The sequence below is a fragment of the Harpia harpyja genome, chromosome 8, assembly GCF_026419915.1.
Source record: "Harpia harpyja isolate bHarHar1 chromosome 8, bHarHar1 primary haplotype, whole genome shotgun sequence".
Lineage (NCBI taxonomy): Eukaryota > Metazoa > Chordata > Aves > Accipitriformes > Accipitridae > Harpia > Harpia harpyja.
In genome coordinates this window covers 29,329,492-29,352,677 of record NC_068947.1, presented here as the reverse complement: position 1 = coordinate 29,352,677, position 23,186 = coordinate 29,329,492, and the positions used below count along the sequence as shown (strand labels likewise).

The 23,186-nt window shown below is 38.2% G+C and overlaps 1 long non-coding RNA gene across 3 annotated transcripts in view; it reads left to right on the top strand.

Moving 5' to 3' along the window:
* LOC128145097 (uncharacterized) overlaps window positions 1-23,186 on the top strand; it is a 245,604-nt gene that overhangs the window by 188,904 nt on the left and 33,514 nt on the right. For 2 of the 3 annotated variants that reach the window (XR_008236344.1, XR_008236345.1), the window contains one exon: window positions 15,222-15,283. This is a non-coding gene — a long non-coding RNA (uncharacterized LOC128145097). Of the gene's footprint in view, window positions 1-13,387; window positions 13,428-15,221; window positions 15,284-23,186 lie in introns of all 3 variants that reach the window. The other variant, XR_008236346.1, reaches the window with a different exon arrangement.

The window sequence follows — 23,186 nt, the reverse complement described above, 5'->3', positions numbered from 1 at the left end:
CTGCTGTGCCCAACAAGGATCGCTGGTACCTGGGCAACATGTGACCTTGTGTTCTAAGTGATGTTGGGGAAATGATACCTAGAAAACCTGCATTCAGAATATAATCAAAGTGAGTATTAAAGGGAGAATAGGCAAATGCAATCAAGCTGAAAAATAAAACTGTGTTCAGTACACAGAAAAAGTAAGAAGCTGAAAATATATAAATAGCCAGGGGCTGAGAGGCCTCTCAAAATAATCAAACACAAGCTAGAAGTCTATAGAGTAAAAAAATATCAAAGAACAATTAAAGGGACTCTTTCTATCAAATATAAACGGAACTTTATGATATTTCAAAAACCTCTGCAATTCTGATGTATTTTTGTGTCAGTTTCTGCAGGAAGGGCCAAGAAAATTCTGTTTTTAAGGTAATTGCTTAAACAAACAAAAGAGTTTCTGAAGAAAATCTTAAAAAATACATACATATTTTAAATACTTGTGCACAGTATGTGTTAAAGAAATGCCCAACTAATTGAACGGATAATTCTTCATCAATATCAGACTTCAAAATTCTTGATCATTTAATTTTACTCCATGTCTAAGTACTTGCAATTCTGTTATCTGCAAAAATGGGTCTGAAGCATGTTGAGAACAGGATCTCCTTGCACTGTTTTTGCTTTGTGTCATAGGTTATTTTGTAAATGTTGCAACTGTCTTTCTCATGGCCATTACACAGTTCTGAGTTATGTCAAATAGCAAATGGGTGTTTCATTTTGCAACTTTTTCTTTAACCGTAAAGAGCACAGCATTTGAAATCCCAGTGTTCATCCTACTAAATACTTTAATTCAGAAAACAATGCAGGGCTTGAATTTGGACCCAGATATCATATAAAAATTGTGCTGGATTTTTACCTAAATCAGTTTATGCCAAATAATCTTGTTTTCACAAATCCTGGAAAGGCAAAGCTAAGTATTTTCCCAGTTGTAATAGGCATTATTTACTGCTTTGAGTGACGTGAGATATTTAGCCATTCAAATAAGCAATTTGTAACTTTTAGGGGAAAAATATCAATGGTCCAGCTTGACTCAGACTATTGGTGGACAAGGTATTCATATCCTGGTATATTATCAACAGGCAGATGCCTCTGTTGTTAAGCATCATATGTGAATAGTACCTCCAGGAACTCACAGTATGACCTTACCTGAAGCTTGTATGGTTGCTGCCTAAACATTTTTGCAAACTTTATGATTTACATTGCACAACTTGACATCAGGAGCAGAATCTGCTTTCTTGAAGAGCAGAGCTCTTAATTTGCAGCACCTTATCAAAATTTGCAGCACCTTATCAATCATCCTTCCCCTCCAGAAGTGCATATTCTGTCAGTAGTGGTTTCTTATAGTACTGTGGGGATGATGCCACAAGCAGAAAAAAAGGGATTACTTATCAGCTAAATAACTCTAATTTTTTATAACACCCACTAGTCTATCCTATGTCCTCTGCTCCAGAATCTAATTCCAAGGAGGGCTTCATGAGAGAGAGAAAGGGTGTGAGAGAGGTGAAGCATTTACTCTGTCATACACTGTACTCAAGAGAGTAATACATGCATTTCACTGCCAAGCAATATTTTCACAAGGGTTCTTTGACTATGTATCTGTCTATGCATACACACAATATAGTATCTACAGAGTAGCTGAGGGTGGGCCATACACCTGTAGAACAGGAGTTACTGTTGGTAAGTAACTCCTTAATATCAAAAGTAAACCGCGTTGATGCAAAAAGTATGGACTCTTTGGGAGGAGCTGCCAAAATAAAGAAATTAAATAGTTTATTATAAATGAGTTTGAGATGAGTAATTTTTCTCCCACAGAAAAATAGTTTTCAGAATGAAAATTACAAAAGGAGGTTTGAATGAAATAGTACTGTGGTAGAAAGTCTTGTTTGGCAAAAATGTTATTTCCTATGATAAATTTGGTTTACAAACACTCAGTGATTAGGATTTACATTATAACTGACAATGTATACAAATACTATATTCATTTTCTTTTTCATTATTAGGTAGTTCTAGTATGTTGCCACATTTGCTCTTTTGAGAGCAAAGCAGTACTTATGCTTATTTATTTAGATTGTTGGGTCATCCCGGTCTCTTCTTTAGGCATAGAGACATCCATGTATGTCCTGAACAAGAAAGATTGTTGATACTGTTGAAGACAGATGAAAGTGGACAAATGGGGAGGAAGTTCAGGGAAATGAGTAGGCAAAAGCAACTTTTTGCCAGGTAGATAAGGAGGTAATTTATTAGGAGATCCCCCACATATATATGGGAAGAGCCACTTGGCTATTTACTTGAAACTGCTACAAGTTGTGAGTAGATACCAGCATAAGATAATGATCTGAGGTGGACGATGACATATTGATGGATGTTTTGGTTCATCTTAATGTTATATGTTACTGTTTAGATCATCTCAAAAGACCTCAATAAAGTATAGGAGTTTTACTGCACTAGTTTTTTATGCTTACATAATTAAAACCAGCATCTGCTATGGGTGGCTTTGTTTTCAAGGATCCCATACTCAACAAAGTTCTGCATGCTTGCTTGTATTGTTATGGATGGTTCCCCTAATTTCAGTGAGAAGGCTAACTGCAGTAAAGAGGAATACAAGTGTAAGAGTTTGCATGATAAAAGCCTAGAGATGTTACACAGATCCATTCCTCTCCCAGAGCATGGAAATAAAAGGTTCATCACTGAACATACTGGATTAAGGACATGGTTACTGCATGCTTTGTGCACAACATTACATTCTATTAAGTATATATTGTTCAAATTCATATAGGACATTGGCATTCCTTGTGAAAGTTTATTTCTCCTAAATTCACAGTCCCATGGCTGTTTTTAATCCTTTGAGGACAGAACTAGCTTCTGTTGCAGAACTTAACTGCATTTTAACGTAGGGGACTGCTTTCTACATGTTGCATTCTGCTTCTCTCCTGCTCGATAAAAGCTATCCAAAAATGCATTCCAGAAATATGGTTGCTTGGTTTCATGCTCTGCAAGCATCGGTTACCATAGTGTTTTAGAAAAATACCTTTTCAGAAAGCAGATAGGTAATCAAATATAGTCCACTGAAGTTGTACTGAATGAACCATCTGTTAACAAATTGAAAGTAATGTATTTGTAGATTAAATGATTAGTAACCTTTAATTTCCTGTTACAGTTGGAGAAATATAAAAAAGAGGGCAAAAGAATATCTTCAGAAGCATCCCTTTATGTACCCTGAAGCTGCCTACCCTTTGACTGTACCTCGTTATGAATGTCTTGCAACAGTGTTATAAACTGACCTTCTTCAACAACCAAGTCTTTCTGGAAAGCACAGCAGACAGTTCCCTCTACTTAGACTGTGCACATTTCTGTAGATGCTCTATCTCTGAGCCACTGGAACAATTAATGCCTCTTAGTTATTAAGCCAGGACTGATCAAAAAGCATCATATTCATATTGAATCACTCTTGTTCAAAGGTTGCTTTACATGTTGTTGTTGTAATAAAAAAATGCAAATTCTTGTCTTTGATCCCAAAGAACTAGGCATTATACAAATTTGAAATAAAATCCCTTTAATGTCCTTAAGTCCATACAGCCTGTGTAAACATTTACTAGTAGTTCAGAATTCCATGAAGATGTTGAAACAGGACTGAAGTACTCTTGTCACAATTTTAAATAAGAAATAAAGGTCTTCTGCTTATTACTAGGAAAGATAAAAACACCTTCTAGGTACATGACCCTTGTTGGTCCTCTGAAATCTCATCTGTGCTGTTTAGGCATTCAGTATTGAAAATTTCAAACCAGTAACTAACAGACTATGCTATCTGCTTTTGTTTAATGGTTCAGCATATTTCAGGTTCTTCAATAATCATTCTGTGCTTATTTATAATATGTCACCCTTGGTCCAAGTCTGCAGCTTTGGCTGTCAAGTGTCAGCCAGAACCACCTCTTAAGCTCAAGTGTGTTTTCAGCTACACTATGGTAATATTTGCTGTGGTGCAGCTCCTGTCTCCCCATCAAGAAAACAATTTGATGTTAACATGAAATTCACAGTGTTATATATTCACTGGGGCAGCAGATATATGTAATATCGTGAAATTCAATGATCTGTGAAGTCACAAATCATATGAATTCATTTATCATTACTAAATCTGTACATTGCTGAATTCGTTTATTGAATATGTACATATAATGATTGGTATTTATCTTCTATGTAGCTATTCAGGATTTTCTGAGAAAATGTTCTTAATTGATTTGCCAAATCAAAAGTTTGAGGCAACAGTTCTTTCTTTTTAGGAAAATTTTAATTGCAAATGTTTTCTCCAGTACAGAACTTAATTCTGATAAAGATGAATAATGACTGAGTAACCATGGATCTGGTAGCTAAGATACTCAACTGATTGCATGAAAGCTTGTCTCAGTGCCGAGTTGAGTGCCCGGTGTTGGTAAGCTGTGACAGGTCTCATGGAAGGAAGTCTGGTTGTACACAGGAATATTACCAAAATGTGTAAGACAAAAACTAAAGAAATGCCCTTATGTGATTGCACAATGTGAATTTCACATAGATAGTGTGGAACTATAATTTGATAAAGATTGAGAGTTAGGCGTGCTCTAAATCTTCTGAAAAGCAAGCTAATATAATTAGTAGGGCTTTACTCAGAACATGAGTTTTCCATTATTGCTGTGAGTTATCACTTCCAAACAACTCAATATCTCTTCTGTGATGACACAAACCAGCCATAGTATGCCTTTTTTTTTGTTTGATTTTGTCAGAAAATGCCAATTCATTGAAAAGAAAGCTGCTTGCAGTAGCACCATTTCCTTTTGGAAAAAAATACTGGAAAAGGGCATTGCAAAAGATCCTGCCTAGATACTTTCAAGAACCAAAGTTCATTTTTTCTATTTTAAATAACTTTTCAGGCCTGTAACCTATATTTAATATATAAATAGTTCCCATTCCCCTCCCCACAATTCAATAACCTGTAAATTATACATGTATAGTGGAAGCAGGAGTTAAGACTCAGAGTCATCTCTCCCCTGCCTTTGATCACTCATAGCCTGCTCAATCTTCCAAGAAGGCTCCATGCCTTTGATCTCCTCTGCCTCCGCCTCTATGTTGTTCAGGTTACCTGAGGATTTTGATTATTCTGAAGTGTAGGTTTTACTCACAAAATTATGCCAATTCAAACTAAAAAAATTGAAAGAGTAGCCATTTGTACTAAAAATATTGAAGTCAAAATCTAGAATCAATATTTAAAGTATTTTAATGTACAAAGTGTTAGTTGCCCCAATATAAAAGTACTTAAAAATCTAGATTTGAAGGTTTGTGCTGTTTGGAGTGAGATTATTTTGCAGACTCAAAAATTCACAGTAGGGAAATTGAGAAGTGGGGTATAGGAAACTGTTTCCTAACCAGTTTTAATCATTTTTGCTTCAAAACTAATTGATCCTTTAGTCTGCCGAATCAAAAACACACCGTACATTGGGCTATAATGCACGTGTTCTTTCTTTTCAACTTAGAGTTATGACCTGACCAGGTTTTTCTGGCTAACAGAACTCAACCTGCTAAGAATGTAGCCCAGCAAAGTGCATGCATAGGCCCCATATTTTTATAATTAAATTACAAAAATGTGTGGGGTGTGTTTGGATATGTGTACGTATATACCTGCCTGCAAAACATTCTGATGTTCTGGAAAGTGTTGTCCAGATTTGTAGGACCTGTTGTGGTTTAACCCCAGCTGGCAACTAAACACCATGCAGCTGCTTGCTCACTCCCCTCCACCCAATGGGATGGCAGAGAGAATAGAAAAAAGTAAAATTCGTGGGTTGAGATAAAGACAGTTTAATAGGACAGAAAAGGAAGAAAATAATAATAATTATAATAATAGTAATAAAATGACAATAATAATAATAATAATAGATTGGAATATACAAAACAAGTGATGCACAATGCAGTTGCTCACCACTCACCGACTGATGCCCAGTTAGTTCCTGAGCAGTGATCCATCCCCCCCGGCCAACTCACCCCAGTTTATATACTGGGTGTGACATCATGTGGTATGGAATATTCCCTTGGCCAGTTTGGGTCAGCTGTCCTGGCTGTGTCCCCTCCCAACTTCTTGTGCCCCTCCATCTTCTTGCTGGCTGAGCATGAGAAGCTGAAAAATCCTTGACTTAGTATAGACACTACTTAGCAACGACTGAAAACATCAGTGTGTTATCAACATTATTCTCATACTAAATCCAAACCATAACACTATACTAGCTACTAGAAAGAAAATTAACTCTATCCCAGCTGAAACAGGACAGGACCTAAAGACGTATGTAACTTCCTTCCTGAAATAATTAAGAATGTTTCAAAAATACTTATTTTCTCTCTTTGCCCATGAGCAGTGAACTGTGCCATATTGAGGTGTGAGACAGTAGTCAGTTATAGCAGCTGGGGGATAGGTGACAAACAGCACATGTTCTACTGAAGGCTACTTTTGCCTCAAGGCAGCTAAGCAAAATGCTCCTCTTAAATAACATTGCATAAGATTTTAAGTTCTGAGCACCCAGGATTCATACAGGGTCGTATGGGAAAGGTATGCAGTAAAAACATAAAAACTGTTTATCACTGACTGAGAAATTAATGGTAGGAAGGATGCTCTTGCAACATCCGTTTTATTCCTGGTTTATATTCAGGTCAAGAGTGAGTCCTAGGAAAAATGAATGGCCCTGGAGGACCCTTGCTACACAACCTGCTAGACAGTAGGGAACAGGAAGCCATCTGCGCTTTCTGCAGAGCTACTTCTGTGTGATCCCAGACCCATGAGGATTTTTCATTCTGAAGCTTGGGAGAGGATTGCTGTTGTGCAGGTGTTCCCTATACGTAGGCGTGCAACTCAACTAAGCATTGCAGCAGTTTTTGAAGGGGAGCATTGTGATGGGAGTTACACTGCGGCAGGTCTAGGCACTAAGTGTGCTTCTAAATCAGGAATTAATAAAACAGTTTCTGGTTTCAATTCTGGCTATACTTGTCCTTGCCTTGAAGAGGTGTTAGGGAAAGAAGTTGACATTGCTTTATTTATCACAAGTAGAAGGCATGTAAGGAATTATTTGTTGTTTACTCTCTTTGCTAGCTAATTTTCTGTGCTTACTGTCCTCCCACTCTAGTGACCAGAACCTAGATCAAGGCATCTTCAGATTTTATTTTTCAAAGGTAGTCGTCAAGTTGGTGCAAACTGTGTAGGTGGTATTTAGAAATTATCTAATTCAAGGTAGTATTTATGATTCATTGCCGTGTACTTAACACTGAGCAATGTCAGGTATTCTATGCTTTACACAGTAATGATAAATTGTTTATGAAAACAAGTTAATCTTTGGTACCTTTGGCTCTAGAACTGGAAGAAACATCTAAGTGCCACCCTGCTTAGGCATTTCAAAGAGTGACGTGCTAAAAGCTTTTAAATTTGGGAAAAAAATAGATGCTTCAGATTTTTTCATCTGATGAATGGTGATGATAATGCTCTGTTGTATTTCCACTTAGACCTGCAAGAGACAAATGAGGTAAAGAGAATGTAAGAAGTGTTTTTCTATGGCTAAGACTTGGTGTATGTGAGTGGATTGAATGTTGTACCTCTTGCTCTGAACTTATTTAATGTTTCTAGAGTGACAGTGGTGAAATAAATGAGGGCTGAACCAAGTATGTTGAAGGAAATGTCTAGCAAAGCTCTTCCTATCATCAAGTTTGGTTTGGTATTTTATAACACCACAGCATTTTTACCTGTCTGAGGTACTGTCTCATTGTTTGTGGAGAAAGTGTCATATCTTTTTGTGCCTGAATGATCACCCGTAAAAGCCTACGTTTTTTTAAGAAACAGGGAATAGCAATAGAGCCTGGCTTTTGCTTGGGCCTCACTATGGGCTTCTCAGAACCACTGCTCCTCCGGCACCGCAGCCATGCTACTTATTCTACCACAACTGCACTTCCCTGTGAAGAACAGAAGGGCAGCCCCTGTTTGCAGTGGGTGGTTTCTTTATACTGTGGAATACTTATTGGAAAAGGCTCATCTGAATTTTCAGTAGCTGTTTCAATTCATTATATTTGTACCCTTTGCTATTTTTGTATATCTGCACTCTTAAGGGAATAGCTGATCTTTTTAAACCATCTGTGAAGAAGGCTTTTCTTGTATGAACAAGAGTATTGGATGTGCATTACTCATTTTTTGTTGCTATTTCTTAAAGCTTTTCTTTCTCTGGTAGCAAAGCAGAAGGAAGGTTGTGAAGTTCAGGTACCCAGCCATACAGCCAAAGTGGCCAAAAGTTAAATATGTTGTAGTCAACACAGTGAAAAATTTAGAGGAGAAGGAACTTAAAGCAAGATTGTCCATGAAAATTTCAGAAACGGGAAAATTGCAGTTAAATTTATAATGAATGACATCTCTGGCTCTTACCATAGAGCATCTTGCTTAAGTCTCTTAATTCAGTGCTGTTAACCTTAAGGCAGAAAAAAAGAGAAGGCACAGTGCCATTTGAAGATAAAATGTAAGTAGCAAGCAGATGATAGCTTTTCATTTGCATGCATTTTACAAATAATTTTTGTCACCTCTATATACTAGAGCCTTTGAGAATGCGGCCTGCAGAGCAAGACCACTTTATTGTGAAGTGTTATGCCATGCAATACAGTACATTAAAGTTATCTAGAAATGTGCAATATATCCAGCACTTGCATGTCCTTTTCACTTTGTGTGTTTTCAACTTTTAACTTGTAGTAACTACAGTGGCATACTTGCTAGTTTTGCTTTTGTGTTCAAGAACAACCACGTGAAAAAGCAGAGATTCCCTTCCTCCCTCTCTCCCTCCGTCTTCACTCCAAAAGCATTGCCGTGTTTCTTTCCTGTTCTCTCTCAGCTTTTCTCTCACGTCTTGTGTGGGTTGCCATTGCCCAGGGAAGTCTCCAATTTTTCCTTTCCAGTTAGTTTGCAAACTGCCCATTAAGCTGAGAAGGTTGGGGTGAGAGTTGTCCTGTGGGAGCTGAGTACAGACACGGGAACCATATTTGTCTGTGAGCAGAAACCCTCAGCCCAGCCCAGGTTTCCTGTCCTCTTTGCCTTCCCCTTCCTGCCTCCTGGATGGAGGAAGGATCGATGCCCTCTTCTGTGGAGAGGTTGGTCTTCTGCAGCCTCCCTCCACCCAGCCCCCCTGCCTCCTCCAGCTGTGGATGAACAGGGCCAGGCGCTCCCACAGATATGTCTTTTTGGTTCCCTTTGTGTTGCCCTCGTATTAGTTCATAGGCAAAGCACTCAGATTCATCTATATCTCTAATTGTTGCTGGGCACATATGCAAGTGATTTTTTTTAACAGCTTTTTAACATCCTTCTCGAATATTGGTAAAGTGAATACTCATTATTGAGGGCTAGCCACATGTTGAAGTGTTTTTCCACACAGGAAAATAAAAATGACTGTGTAGGATTCTGTGCCTGTTGTCCCTCAAAAGCTGCTGCTCAGATTTGCCCAGCTCAGACTGCTTATTATTTGTAATTAGTGGCAAACACCCTTCTGAGATCTGAAAGTCAGGCTGTTCCCTTGTCCTTTTCACATACCGTCACTGATAATAATAGTAGTCGATTTGAACAGGATATGAATTCATTGTTGTTTAGTTGGAGGTTTCTACTCAATTCTAATGAAACCATTATTTTTCACTGTGGTTCAAAATGCACCTGGGTTTGTAGCTTGCACCCTTGTGAGTGGTTCCTTTGAAGACACTGATGTATTGTGGCTCAAACATTTTTATGTTTAATGGTAAAACATAAGGTGGAATGAACTGAGCTTGAGTCCCATGTGCCCTGTTAGAAAAAAAACCCAAAATCTGTTTTGATCTGTTGACTCAGATCAATAAGAACTACTAAAGCGATAAAAATGGAATCTCAAGTTTCTGTTTCTACATAATTGTTAATTAAAGACATTTGAATTGGCTTTCTGAGTTTTATGAGCCTGGAGAAATGAATTTATTTTAAATAATCTCAAAGGGATTATTTAATCTCAAAGATCTTTATGGGAGAATCCACCCATGTGCCATTTTTATGGCTGAGGCATGACACGCAGTTTGCTCACGATCCCTGGAAGTCAGTGCGATCCCTGTGGTCCAAGATGTGGGACCATTGTGGCAAGTAGCTGGAGGTAGAAGCAGCGTTTCCACTTACTGATAGCACCTAGGCAGTCATCTTTAGCTCACAGGGAAAAGAAAAGGGTCTTTGGATTCAAAACAATGCGCATGGCATTTCACTCCAAAAGACCATCTGAGAGAGCTTACACCATGTCACTGCGTCAGAGGGCTTTCCTCTGGCTGCTGGCCCTTGAAAAGCTCCAAATCTGGAAAAGAGAGGAACTAAGCTGTGGACTGATCTATGGGGGCAATAGCAAGTTTCTCTTCTGCCAGTCAGCTCCCACCGGTTGACCAGAGTGGGGCCAATCCCAGGTGCGCTGGCTCGGCAGGCAGAGCAAGGTCGCTTCCATCCCCTGAGGTTGTACCCAGCACCTCCTCCCAGCCCCTCGCCGCTGCTGGGCTGTGGTGGCTGCTCCTTCTGCCAGTCCTCAAGGCCCCACTGGCATTGCCCTTCATCATCCGGAGAGGCTGCCCCGAGCGCTCTCCTCCTCCCAGTCACACCTGCCCTCCACAAAACCCAGACGCAGGCCTCCAGGGTGTGCCAGGAGCAAGGCAGGGGCTGCCTCATGCTGCCAGCCTGCCGCCTGCACCGCCCCAGTCCCAGCCGGGGGTGCAGCCAGCCCCCGCAGCCCTTCGGCTGGTGGGCAGCCCCGGGACCTCCCTCCGAGGGCTGCGCCGCCCTCATAACTGTCTTCCTTCACTTCAAAGCCCCCATTCTCACACTTCCTTCCTTCGGTAATGAACCTTCAATTTCCTCCAGGTAAATAAAATGAAACTGGAAAGAACTGTAAAACAAAACATAAAAGTAGCCGAGCTGAAGAGTTACTGCCCGCAGTGTCCCTGGGAATGGTTTTTCCTGTCCTCCCGCTGCGGTTTCTAGCCTGTTGTCTCCCACTTTGTTTGCTCTTCCTTACCAGTTTTTAGCTGTAAGCTCTTTAGCATGCAACCTCCTCTTCGCGGGAGCATTTGTACAGATGCTAATAGGTAGAGAGGCTCCTCCCATGGCTCCATTTTTATTAATGGGAGGATCAGAGAAATTTCCACATTTTTAACATCTCTTTTGCAGTAGCTATTAAGCTTCATGGTGTAGAAACAGTGAGTGGATTTTTGTTCATTTGTTCACAATGCTGAGCTCCAAGATAAATTCTTCTGTACAAGGTTTTTAGGTGCTGGGAGAGCGTGTGGTTTTTGCTCAGTAGGTTACATGGTTTTTTCATTTGGAAGTGACATTTTACGTGACATTTTACTTTAGAACAATAGATGGGCAAAATCGAAATTTCAGGTCTGTAGCAGAAGAGTTATGTCTATTATATAGTCTATTTAGTAACTTGCATCTTTTATAAATTCTGCCTAATTGCATCTCTTTTCGTGAAATCCAGATTAAATGCATTTTGAAGAAGGGAGGGTGCTGACTGGTCTCAAAGGTGCTGGTTTGCAAACTTGCAGACCAGCTGTCCTACTCACTAGTGAAGATAAGAGGGCTCAGATGAAGGGTTTCGTGCTGCTGGAAACATGACCAGCTTTCTCAGGAGACTGCTTTGAAGGAGATATTGCAGCAATATTGCATCCCCACTGTTACTAGTGGGTATTGCCACACACATGTATAATTTGTGCTAGATAAAATCAGGAGGCAATAAAGACAGGTAAAAAGAAGAGATGAGAGATCTGTTGTGTACTTTTTTTTTTTTCTTAAGGAGCAAAAATGTCCAGGGGATGCCACATTAACTTGGGGAAAAGCCAGCACTGCTTTAAATCAGAAAACTTGCCTTATACCAAGTGCTTTATTTTGGGAACTATTTCAGTATGTTATGAAGGAAAGTTGCAGGCTAGGCATGTTTACTAGACCTTTAATTGCTACATTTAGGAGAAAGGCGCTTTTTTTTTTTTTTTCCATCCCCCCCTCCCCTTTTTAACAACAAGAAGCCAGAGTTTGCTGTGCAAATGAAGCAGGCTTTGCAAGAATCAGATTCACTTTGGACGACTCTTCACATTCCTAGTCATCATTACATTAGGCAGCACAATTCCATCTCTGGTTGATGGGCAGAAAAAGTGGGCAGCCTGCCAGGTAGACGTTTCCATGGCTCCCAACCCCCAAAGGTGATGCGTTTTTCAGCTAATTCAATGAAGAGTGGGCTGAACTTTGGGTATAAACTAGACAATAGCTGCCTTCGCAGTATCAGCAGAATGGTTTATGGGAATGCACTCCACATTTGGCAGAGCATCATGTGACCTTACGGCTGAGATTTTGTGATGGTGCCAACGGAGACTTGGAAAGCAGCACCCGTTCTGACTTTTTTCCTCTTTTCTTACATGGCTCAGAAAATGGTGGATCTTAATACTTGACTTTAGCCAGACTCAGCAAGCAATTGAGCTTTGAAGCACAACTTTGCCTTTATTCTGGCTTTTTTGGCACACCACCAGGAGGCTGTCCCTTTCACGCCTGATAAATTCTGCTTCTTATCTCCAAATAGAAAAAAGAAAGAAAGAAAATATAAGCAGAATATTTATGCTTCATAACTGCATTTTAAAACTACATGCTTTATTTTTTTATTGCTGATCTGTAGTTTAGAACAGCCCTCCTAAGAGTCTGAAGGATAAAAGTTGTTTTTTATTTTTCTGGTGTTTTGTTTTTTTTTTCTTCCTCCTGTTTAATGAACAGGCGTTTGAACTGGGCAAACGGGGCGACAGCATTGAACATGAGATCATTGCAGCATAGTGTAGCAAACTGGCACCCTGCCTTTTCACCCCTTTGCTCCAGCAGATTTGTGCAATCCCCATTTATAAAACCGGCGCAGGGGCGAGGTGAATTTTCTGGTCTCTCCCCACCTCTAGTCCTGTGCAGGCAGTTGCGGCAAGGATTGGTGCAGCTTTTGCGCAGTGCTTTGTGCCTGGAATTCCGAGAAGAGCGAGAGAGAGAGAAGACAGGCACCCTGGTCTTCTTCCGAGAAAGAACAGGAGCCCTAAGAAGAAGAAACAAATCTGAGTTTGTCCTACATACAAGAGTGCAGAAAAAAAAAAAAAAGTGACTCTCCTGCTTCCAAAAAAAAAAATCTGGCATGTTTCACTACAGAGACATCAGGATGTGTTAGAGCTTCTTAAAACAGTGTAACAAAATGAGCCTAGGAGATTGATTCTTTTAGTAAAAAAAAAAAAAAAAAAAAAAAAAAAAAAAAGAAAGAAGGAATGAATTTTTTGTTTGTTTGTTTTTTTCACTATTGCTCATATAGCAGTATTTGGCACTGGGTGAAAACGTACCTTTCATATCAGGTATAGCTTCTTTTTCTTTTTTTCTCTTTTTCTTTTTTTAAGCCGTTTTAAACATGTTGTTTTGAAACTGAGTCCTTGTGTATTAATTTTAACATAGTCAGCTGTTCACACTTTTTAAAACTAACTTTTTGGGGGTGTGTTTGATCTAATACTGCTAAAAATAGAAAGTAAACAAAAAATTGAGGGTCTATGGAAATAAGTGGTTAGGCACATTTTGTCTTAGCTAAGCACTGGAGTTATGCAAAGACCTTAATGTTACATTTATTCAGTCTAAGCTTTGGTTATCTCTAAGAAAGTTGTGGGTATTTAGATCTGGTTGCTAAGGAAAGTAAATTCTTTTTTTACAGTGTGACTCATGCTTTCGGTTTCTAAAGAGGGGAAGAGAAAAAAAAAGTGCTAAACTGTAGGAAAGGATCGCTCTTGTAGGCAGTATATTAAAGTTGTTATTGAGTTAATCCATATATGAGTTTCTTACATTTGTATCTAAATCCATTCCAAAGAAATAAGTGTAATAAGCACTGGAATAAAAGGCACATTTTTGGGACATTCATGAAGTAAGCCTGGTTTGCAGCTAGTAACAGTGACTTAAGATGTTTGGTAAAGCAGCACTTGTCCAGGAATAGCTGAAAACAGTATTTAAGTTATCCATCCGTTCAGAATGTTTGTGATTGATAAGTGCATGCAGAGTTAAAGTAAGTTTTGAGCATATGATGCTTTAGTAGAGCCTTTCTCTTAAAGCATTTGTCTGTCTGTTGTAACATATTACTAGGCAATTAGAAGAGTGTGTAACAAAATTCATTCTGACTGACAGATTTTGAAAAGCTCAGCCAAATTGGTGTTTTATGTATTTTGGAATTTTTTTTTAATATTTTTCTAGTCTTTTTAATTTATGTTAAAAATACAGATGTCCTCAGCTAGAAATTACTTTGTAGCTTACAGTGTCTTTTTCATCAGAAACCCTGATTTTTTTCAAAATGTTCATGATAGTTGTTTGTCTAATAAAAAACTTTATAAATATAAAAATATATTATGACTTTACAAAATAAAGTTGTTTTAATGTGTTTAACTTTTTAAATGTTACTGATTAGACAGTAACTTCTAAGATCATATGCTAATTTTGCTACCTTATATTTTTGTTGTTCTGCAATGAATTCTGGGAAATTACTGAGTGGAGACCTTATGTATATGACACATATATACCTCCATTCACCCATTTTGTACCAGAAAGTGTTTCTTAGATTTATAGTGATACTGCCCTCCCCAATAGTTTTGTTAGAGTATTTACGTATGTCATTAATACCTAAGTCTGTTGAGAAACCAAGACTTGCATTAGCTTAAAAGAACTTTTTAAATTTCTATATCTGATCATAGTAATCACATCTTTTTCTTGTTTCTTTCCCAAAAAGTTTTTCAAACATTTCGTGATTTAAGCCATTTAGTTTATCCCAGTATTTTTATGAAGTTCTTCACCAAATTACCTGATTGTATGCACTATTTGATAAAAACTATTTATTTTTGTTAAGCATGCTCCTTTCCTTCTGGAATTCCTAATAAAAATAAAATATTTGTGCAGTGAAAAAAGACTAGGAAATACTAAATGAAATAGTCCCTTTGCCAAAGTGTGCATGTTCACAGCATGTCTTCCCATGGCCCTGAGAGGGGCGTCAGCAGTGTGTCGGTTTTATATCTTAAAAGCATAATTACTAATTTTGTGTATGTTTCATGTTGTTCTGAAAACACTTTAGATAAAACAGATATTTCAAAATCTTTCACTTTTTTTTTGTTTTGTTTTAGTGAAAGAAAAAAATAAAAATGAAAAAGGAAACTGAAGTTAATTATACCAGAATTCAACGAAGGTAATACAGTGATCTTAATTTTTTTTTTTTTTGTTAAAAAATAAAGTTAATGGCAAAAACATGAAGCAGGTTAGCTTTAAAAGAATTTCTTTTCTTAGCAGAGCCTACAAATATAATTTCACAGATATGTATTAAACTTCTGTTCTGATTACTTTCTGTTGGGAATATTGCAGTTTGTGTAGCCTTTATACTGTATGTTTCCATGAAGCTTTAGAATGAATTGAAAGATCAATACATAATTTGTTCTTTTGTTGTGCCTAGTAAATATATAACACATATATATTACTAGCATATTTATATTACTAGTATATTTATAGTACATATATCTATTTGCTAGTATATAACTATAATGCAGTGACCAATTATTTTTGAAATGTGGAATATCTCTTCTATTCACAAAAAAACCACAAGAAAATTGGAGAAGCAATTTTATAGCACTTATTACAATCATTCAGTAAATTATATATGCAGTCTGCACACTTATTTCTGATACTAGGATAACTATTCTAGTTTGAGTGCTTGTCTCACATATTCTATCTCCTCAGTGTCAGCAGAAAGCAATTATAAAAATATCATTCCTTCTGAATGCTGAAGTGTTGTATATAAAGCAAAAGCAGATTTAAAACAGACTGTTCTAGAAAATAACATTATTTTAAAATGCAAAAGGGTATGCTTGAACATGCAAGATTTAATCCACTAAATTAAAAAAGAAAAGGTCATTTACTAATGCTCAGCTGTCATTAGTGAACTAGAAATACATGTCGCAGTCTGCAAGGAAATGAAGCATTGCCTTGTTTCAAAAACTTTGTTATTGGCAGCACTCATTCTCTTGAAGGAGTTTTGCCCAGCTAACAATGGCAGAATTAGGCCTTCAGTGGGAACTAGTGGAAGGCAGGCATGAAAATCTTATTCAGATACAGATTTCAGTAACCCGCTAAAATCATAAGAGTCCTTTCTATAGCACCTGGTTTTAAAATGATACCTGCTTCTTATGTCTGTATGTTACAAATGCATTTGTGGCTATATTGTTACAAGTTATTGTGATGTGTCAGATACTATGCTTAAAGATGCAGTATTTATCAACACTTTCATTTAGAATATGTAAGTTATAAAACTGTATCTGTGTCTCACCTTTCTGAATTTACTGGTTATTGCCTCAGAGGACCTGTTTTCAGTCTGTTGCGTAGGACACCCTACATTCAGTGTGTGATAATTTGTATTGTACTGCTTGCCGGTCACAAGAAGAAAGTATTTGTAGGAGTTAATCCTGAAGTTTTGCAAGATTGTGTTTCTACTTGCATTCTTATTATTAGGGAATAGCATTGATGGGAGGATTAGTGAATAAAATATACAAATTAACTTATTTGCTTTGATTAATAGGTGGTGTTTAATCAACAAGTTATTGTCAAGCAGTACTTAGATGCCCTGTAATATGAAAAAATAGCTAAGCAGTCTTTAAAATGTTGTTTGGGAGCTGCACTCCAGCGTGCCTCATTGTTTTTCAGATTTGGTGCATGATTTTTATTTCGGGTTGTAGTACATGATATGAGCTTAGACACAAAGGACAAACCTGTATTTTCACTTCTATGTCACGTCCAATTATGGATTCCAGTCTTGCCTGCTGTAGTCAGATGCAAGTTGTTGGGAGTTGAGAGTTCATCGGTAAGGCAAAGTGTGCACAAAAGGACGTTAATTCCTGCTGAAGACAAAACATTGTTGTGCCATCAATCTGTAAAACAATGTTTTTTCTTCCTTTTTCAAAAACCAGACTAGTTACAAGTCTTTGGCTTGTTTGGTGCGTCCACCATTTATGCAGTTAAGTTTGAAGTAGCCTTCTTTGCAATAGATGGTAATATTTTTACTCTTAAATACTCATTCTTACATTGCTTCATATGTTTGTTTGTTTAAAGTCTTTTGCATCTCACTTGAAAAGGAAAATGTTAATCAATGATGCCAATTGGCATAAACCCGTAGATCCGATCTTGTGTTGAAACGTACTGCACAAGCTCGCTTCTATGGGTCTGTGTCAGTATGGTGATCTGGCAAAAGTTTACGTAGCATGCACTGCAGTGCGTATTTGACAACAAGCCCAAGTGAGTGTACAAATCTATGTATTGCTTTTGGAATGCTTCTCTTGTCCATTGCCTTATCTTCAAACTTGATTAAGTGATTTGTTCTTTTATCGGTTGCTTTAAGCACCTTTGGCTTAATATCATATTAAAATTTATGAAGAGATGTGAGGGAATTGTAGGGTTTCCAATGAGGGAGAGTAGGATATACCATTTGCTGGCTTTGTTAAATATACCATTACATCATATTACATTCAAAAATGTAGAAAAAACAAGAAGAGATTTAGATTTTTATTTTTATTGTAAAATAAGACAAAATGGTCATTTCTTTCCAGAAATGTAGTTGGACTTGCATCAATCCTATCAAATATGTATGCATATATATACACATAAAACATGCATGTATATATATCTTTATACATATGTAAACAGGATAGAACAGAAACTCTATCTCTGCAGTAGAAAAATCCATCTAAGAACATGCCTTATCATCTGAAAAGTGGGGAATAATTGCCATTGAAAGTGTACCCCCATGGGAAATATATAAGCCTGTGGCTGCTGTCACATTTCAAAGAAAGGCTGAAGAAGTGAAGAAGACTTTATGGTCACCGTCGGAAGCTGTGTGCATCCGGGTTGAGGTAGTAGGTTGTATGGTTTAGAGTTACACCCTGGGAGTTAACTGTACAACCTTCTAGCTTTCCTTGGAGCACACTTGAGCCATCGAGGAATTCATCACCACTTTAATCTGATCAGGGGAAGTATGCAAAAAGGTATTGTGTCATGGCTGTACATAATAATCACTCTGAGGCTTTATTGATGTTGAAATAGTCCTGATGACTTGATTATTTCATTTACATCCTGTTATGAACAATGCTAACATGTTGTCTTAATGGACTGTGACTATGTACTACAGACACTTAAGGAAAGACTGATGATGATTTTAATTCCATTAACGGGAAAGCTTTAAAAGTTTATTTTTATTTATAAATTCAGAAAAAAATCAGGTATTTAATGCTTTATTCTTTCTTCATAGAAATGGCTTATCCTATACAGTTGATTTTTGTTGCTGTTGTTATATAGGTGCACATTCTTTTTAAAGGGAAAAGATCAATTTTTTCTGCCCTTATAATACTTTCCAAAAAATATTGTACGCTGCTGCTTGGGTAGCGGCAGCAGTGTCACAAGTTGATCCTGATCTTCCTTGGATTTATGATATTCTTTCTTTGTGTCTGCACAATTCAGTGTTATGAACACAGATCCAAATAACCTGCAGCCCTGCCTGTGCTTCCACCATGTCATGATTCATGTGCTGCTCAGCCTAATCCTGCTCTGGGGTCTCAGCATCTGTGTGCTTACACAGTGTGTCAGCCTGACCCACAATGCCCTGGTCATTTTTGGCCCTGAGTGAACTTGAAGCATCTTCCTAACTCGGCAGGACTTGGAGAAGTCACATTGCCTATGCGAGTGGTTGCCAAAGCACTGGGCACCTCTGGTAGCAGCAGGTCCCACTGCCGGGTGCCTCCACCCATGTGGGTTGGGTGCCACAGACAGAATTTGCCCTACTCGGCCCCTGCGTCGCCTGTATGTCTGGCACACCTTTTTTAAAAAAGCGATACCAGAATGCACTAAGACAAAAAAATGTGCATCTGATCCCAAGTTGAATAGGGAGATGATGGCGTGCTTGTGGAGGTTTATGCCCCAAGTTGTGCATTCCCATTTCATGCTGGTTTTCAGCTGGTTTTCCTTATCTTGGAAAAAGAAAAAAATCCCTTGAGATGTGTACATCCCATAAGCAGATATGTTATCAAAGAGAGAAAAAATATTGAGTGTTTTCACAGTTTAGACATTCCCAGAAACAGCTATGAAATGAGAAGGAAAAGGACTCTGCCTGTATTTCCACCATGATTTTTAAGTGAGGCCTGCTTCTGAAAATGACCTTAAAGATGACGTCTCATCAGCGTGATGGGAGGCGTTACTGCCAAAGTAGGAACATCTGGACCAGACAGTGATGCTCATTCCAAAATAGTTGGGAAAAACTGATACTGTCTGTTTCCACATACTTTTCCATAAAAAGTGAAAAGGAGTAGAACTTAATAATTTATAATTAATAGTAGTAATAGTGATAATTTTGCTGGAAAATTATTTCGGGTTTGTTGATATAAAGCAAAACAGCTGAGCCATGCTCCTGTGGTGCTGTGGTCAGGTGGACACCACTGATATGAGCCATGGGCATGCCAGACTCCTGTGGACTGAGGAGAGGGTGAAACGTGGCTGTCCTATGTGGGGGTGAGGGCTGTGGTCCTAGTGCTCCCAAGTTAACATCAAATAGGTTTCTCCAGAGTATTTTGAATCCCTGCATTTCTTGCTTTACTTTTATTGCAGGTGACCATAACCAAATACTTGACATTTCCAATGTTTAATTGTTTTAGGTTTTGCATCAGCAAGGAAAGATAAGAATGTTTATTTTAAGTGGATTTGATGCTTGCTTGTGTTTTGGTTATTGTTTTCCTTTCAGTTCTGCCTTTCAAAAAATCACTCGCTTACAGATCCCTATATTTGACTCTTTCTACCTCAGCTTAAGACTTCCTTCACCACTTTCCTAGATAAAGAATAAAAAGAGGAGATGAAAATGGATTTAATCTCTCTTTTTAATAGTATTTATTTTCCATGATTAATGTTTGTAGTACGAAATTCCAAACAAAACACAAATACAGGCTGGGCGATGAGTGGATTGAAAGCAGCCTGGAGGAGAAGGACTTGGGGGTGTTGGTTGACAAGAAGCTCAACACAAGCCGGCAATGTGCATTTGCAGCCCAGAAAGCCAACCGTATCCTCGGTTGCATCAAAAGAAGTGTAACCAGCAGGTCAAGGGAGGTGATTGTTCCCCTCTACTCCATTGTCAGGAGACCCCAGCTGGAGTCCTGCATTCAGCTCTGGTGCCCCTGACATAAGAAGGACATGGACCTGTTGGAGCGAGTCCAGAGGAGGGCCGTGAAGATGATCAGAGGTTTGGAGCCCCTCTCCTATGAGGACAGGCTGAGAGAGTTGGGGTTGTTCAGCCTGGAGAAGAGAAGGCTCCAGGGAGACCTTATAGCAGCCTTCCAGTACTTAAAGGGGGCCTACAGGAAAGCCAGAGATGGACTTTTTACAAGGGCATGTAGTGAGTGATAGGACGAGGGGTAATGGCTTTAAACTGAAAGAGGTTAGATTTAGATTAGATGTAAGGAAGAAGTTCTTCACTGTGAGGGTGGTGAGACAGCAGAACAGGTTGCCCAGAGAAGTTGTGGATGCCCCATCCCTGGAAGTGTTCAAGGCCAGGCTGGATGGGGCTTTGAGCAACCTGGTGTAGTGGAAGGTGTCCCTGCCCATGGCAGGGGGGTTGGAATTACATGATCTTTAAGGATCTTCCAACCCAAACCATTCTATGATTCTATGATTCTATGAAATTGATAAAGAGGATCTGCATGACAGTTAGGTGGATGTACAATGGATTTTAAGCCTGTCTTAAAGTGTGTGGGAAAGATGAGAGAGGAGGTTGAGTGAATCAGAGCTATTCCAAGCTAATGGAAAATGCTTAAGGGGGCAGTGGCTAAATGGGGGATAGAGAGGAGATCTCCATCAACCAATGAAGCTTAACAGGGACCACTCACAATCTGAATAAAAACTGTAATATCCTCTGTGGATTCAAAAGGACCCTGGTCACCAATATGTTATCTTCCTTTTTTGTTTTAAAATATTTCTTTTGTAGTTTAAGTCCATTGGAAAGAAACATTGTAATTGCTGTTTTCTGCCAACAGAGCAACAGGTGTTCAATCCTTTTATATGAATTGTTCAATTAGTTGCAAAATAAGGGGGATTGTTTATACTAAGCTGAATAGAATAGAAATGACTGATTCAGAAAATGTGAGAATGTTTCATCTATCCTTTCAATGAATGATAAATTTGTAATTCTATCAGGCATAGTTGCAGGTTGCTATGCAAATTTTCATTGCAGCATCACCAGCTTTAATGAATATATGTTTTCTTTCTCTGTTCTTTAATTTAGTTATTTTGCCCTGTAATGTGCAATACATTGTTTTGGTAAGAGTTATCAAGTTACAAGCAAAAATGAATGAGACTGTGAAGTAATTTTGAAGCGGATTAAGGTAGAGAATGAAAAACAAAGGGGAAAAAAAGCCCTATTAAGAACAGCTGGATGAAGTTAGGTCTTCTGTGATTTCATTTTGAAGTCATAAAACATATTGTCTATTTCAGGCAAAGTCTGGCATTTTTACCTTTACAGTGCAGTTGGAATATTAGTTAGTCACGTAGTACTCATATTGCTATGTTGCTTCTGTAGGAAATAAATGCACTTCGTAACATGGCTACACATGGATGTGTTCCAACCTAGGGCCCATCTAACAGTGTTTGTTCCTGTAAGCAAGCCATAATGTTATCATCCTTGTGCCTTTACTTTGCTTCTTGCATGTAAAAGAAATATCCATTAGGGTATTTTGGGACAAATCTTGAGATCCAAGTGATCTGCAGCTCCCAGTGGTTTCTTTGGGAGACACAGGTCCTCAGCATTTCACAAGTTTGGTCCTACAGAAAAACTAGATGCAGAGATACTGACCCACCCAACACCCTTTTGCTTGCCACAGTTTCCTTGGTAAAGATTAGGCCTGATCTGAGGCCTTAACCCTGGTTCCCAAGACAGAAACTTAGAGCCTGGCAAAAAGCTGCTTTAATGCCAGATCTTGTTTCTCTTAAGAGCTAAGTAGCTTCAGAGAGCTGGGGAGAGTTGGATTTCCTTCTGCAGCCCACAGTGCCTGTGTCCAGAGGCATGTCCAAAGAAAACAGTATTAAAGGGATGTTTCTGAGTTAATAACCGTGGGTCGGATGCACTAACAGAGCTTGGGTGTTTTGGGCACAGCCATTTTGAGAACTTTCTGTGGAATAAAGCTGCCATTAATCCAGTTTACCAGAGTAGGTAAAGCAAGTTTTTATTAATTTTGTGCTGTTGCAATAGCACAGAACAGTCAAAAATATATGAGTGAATATGGGTCAATACAGTTGGTATGGCATATTTTAAGCTGTTATAAATAATCCTATAGATTTACATCATCAAAGCTGAAAGTCATTATAAAATGTCTTTTCCTCTGTGGCTGATGTACTTTCTGGTTTCGTCATTCCACTTCAACAAAAGAAAATACTGAGTTTCACTTGGTCTCATGCTTCATTTAACTTCCTCTTGTCTTCAAGTAAGTTGAAGTTCTTTAGAGATTTTTAAGTAAAGGATGTGGTAAAATATTTAAAAACAATCCCAGAAAAGGTTTTCCTTGCAAATCTGTCCTTTAAAAATGACAAACAGCCCTTAGTAATCTCTAAAACTTCTTTATTGAAACTCTTCAGCAAGAGACCTGTGATAGGTTGCTTAACTGATGATGTTGGAATAGAAGTGCACTTCAAATTTTTCAGATTTTTTTGGATGTAGTTTCATATGACACTCATTTATCTATTAAGAGCAGCTTCCATTTATTTTTTAATAAAACTAAAATTAAATACGTCTGGCAGGCCCTGTTTAAATGTGAATATTGCTTTTATAGCATAGTTAAATACAAGATTGAGAAGCTAATGCTTTTGCATTACATAGTACAGAAGACTTAAATTGTTTCAGCTTTGTCTTTTCTCACATAGTAAAAATATTTACATCAGAGTGATCTTTTTGGTAGAGTTTAATTTTGTACAAGGCTTCTGGGTTTTTCAGCTGTATTTTACTGTAAATTGTATCAATTATATGGAAATCTCAGGCAAATGCTTTTTTTTTTTTTTGTTCCCTCCACCTCTTCTTTCAT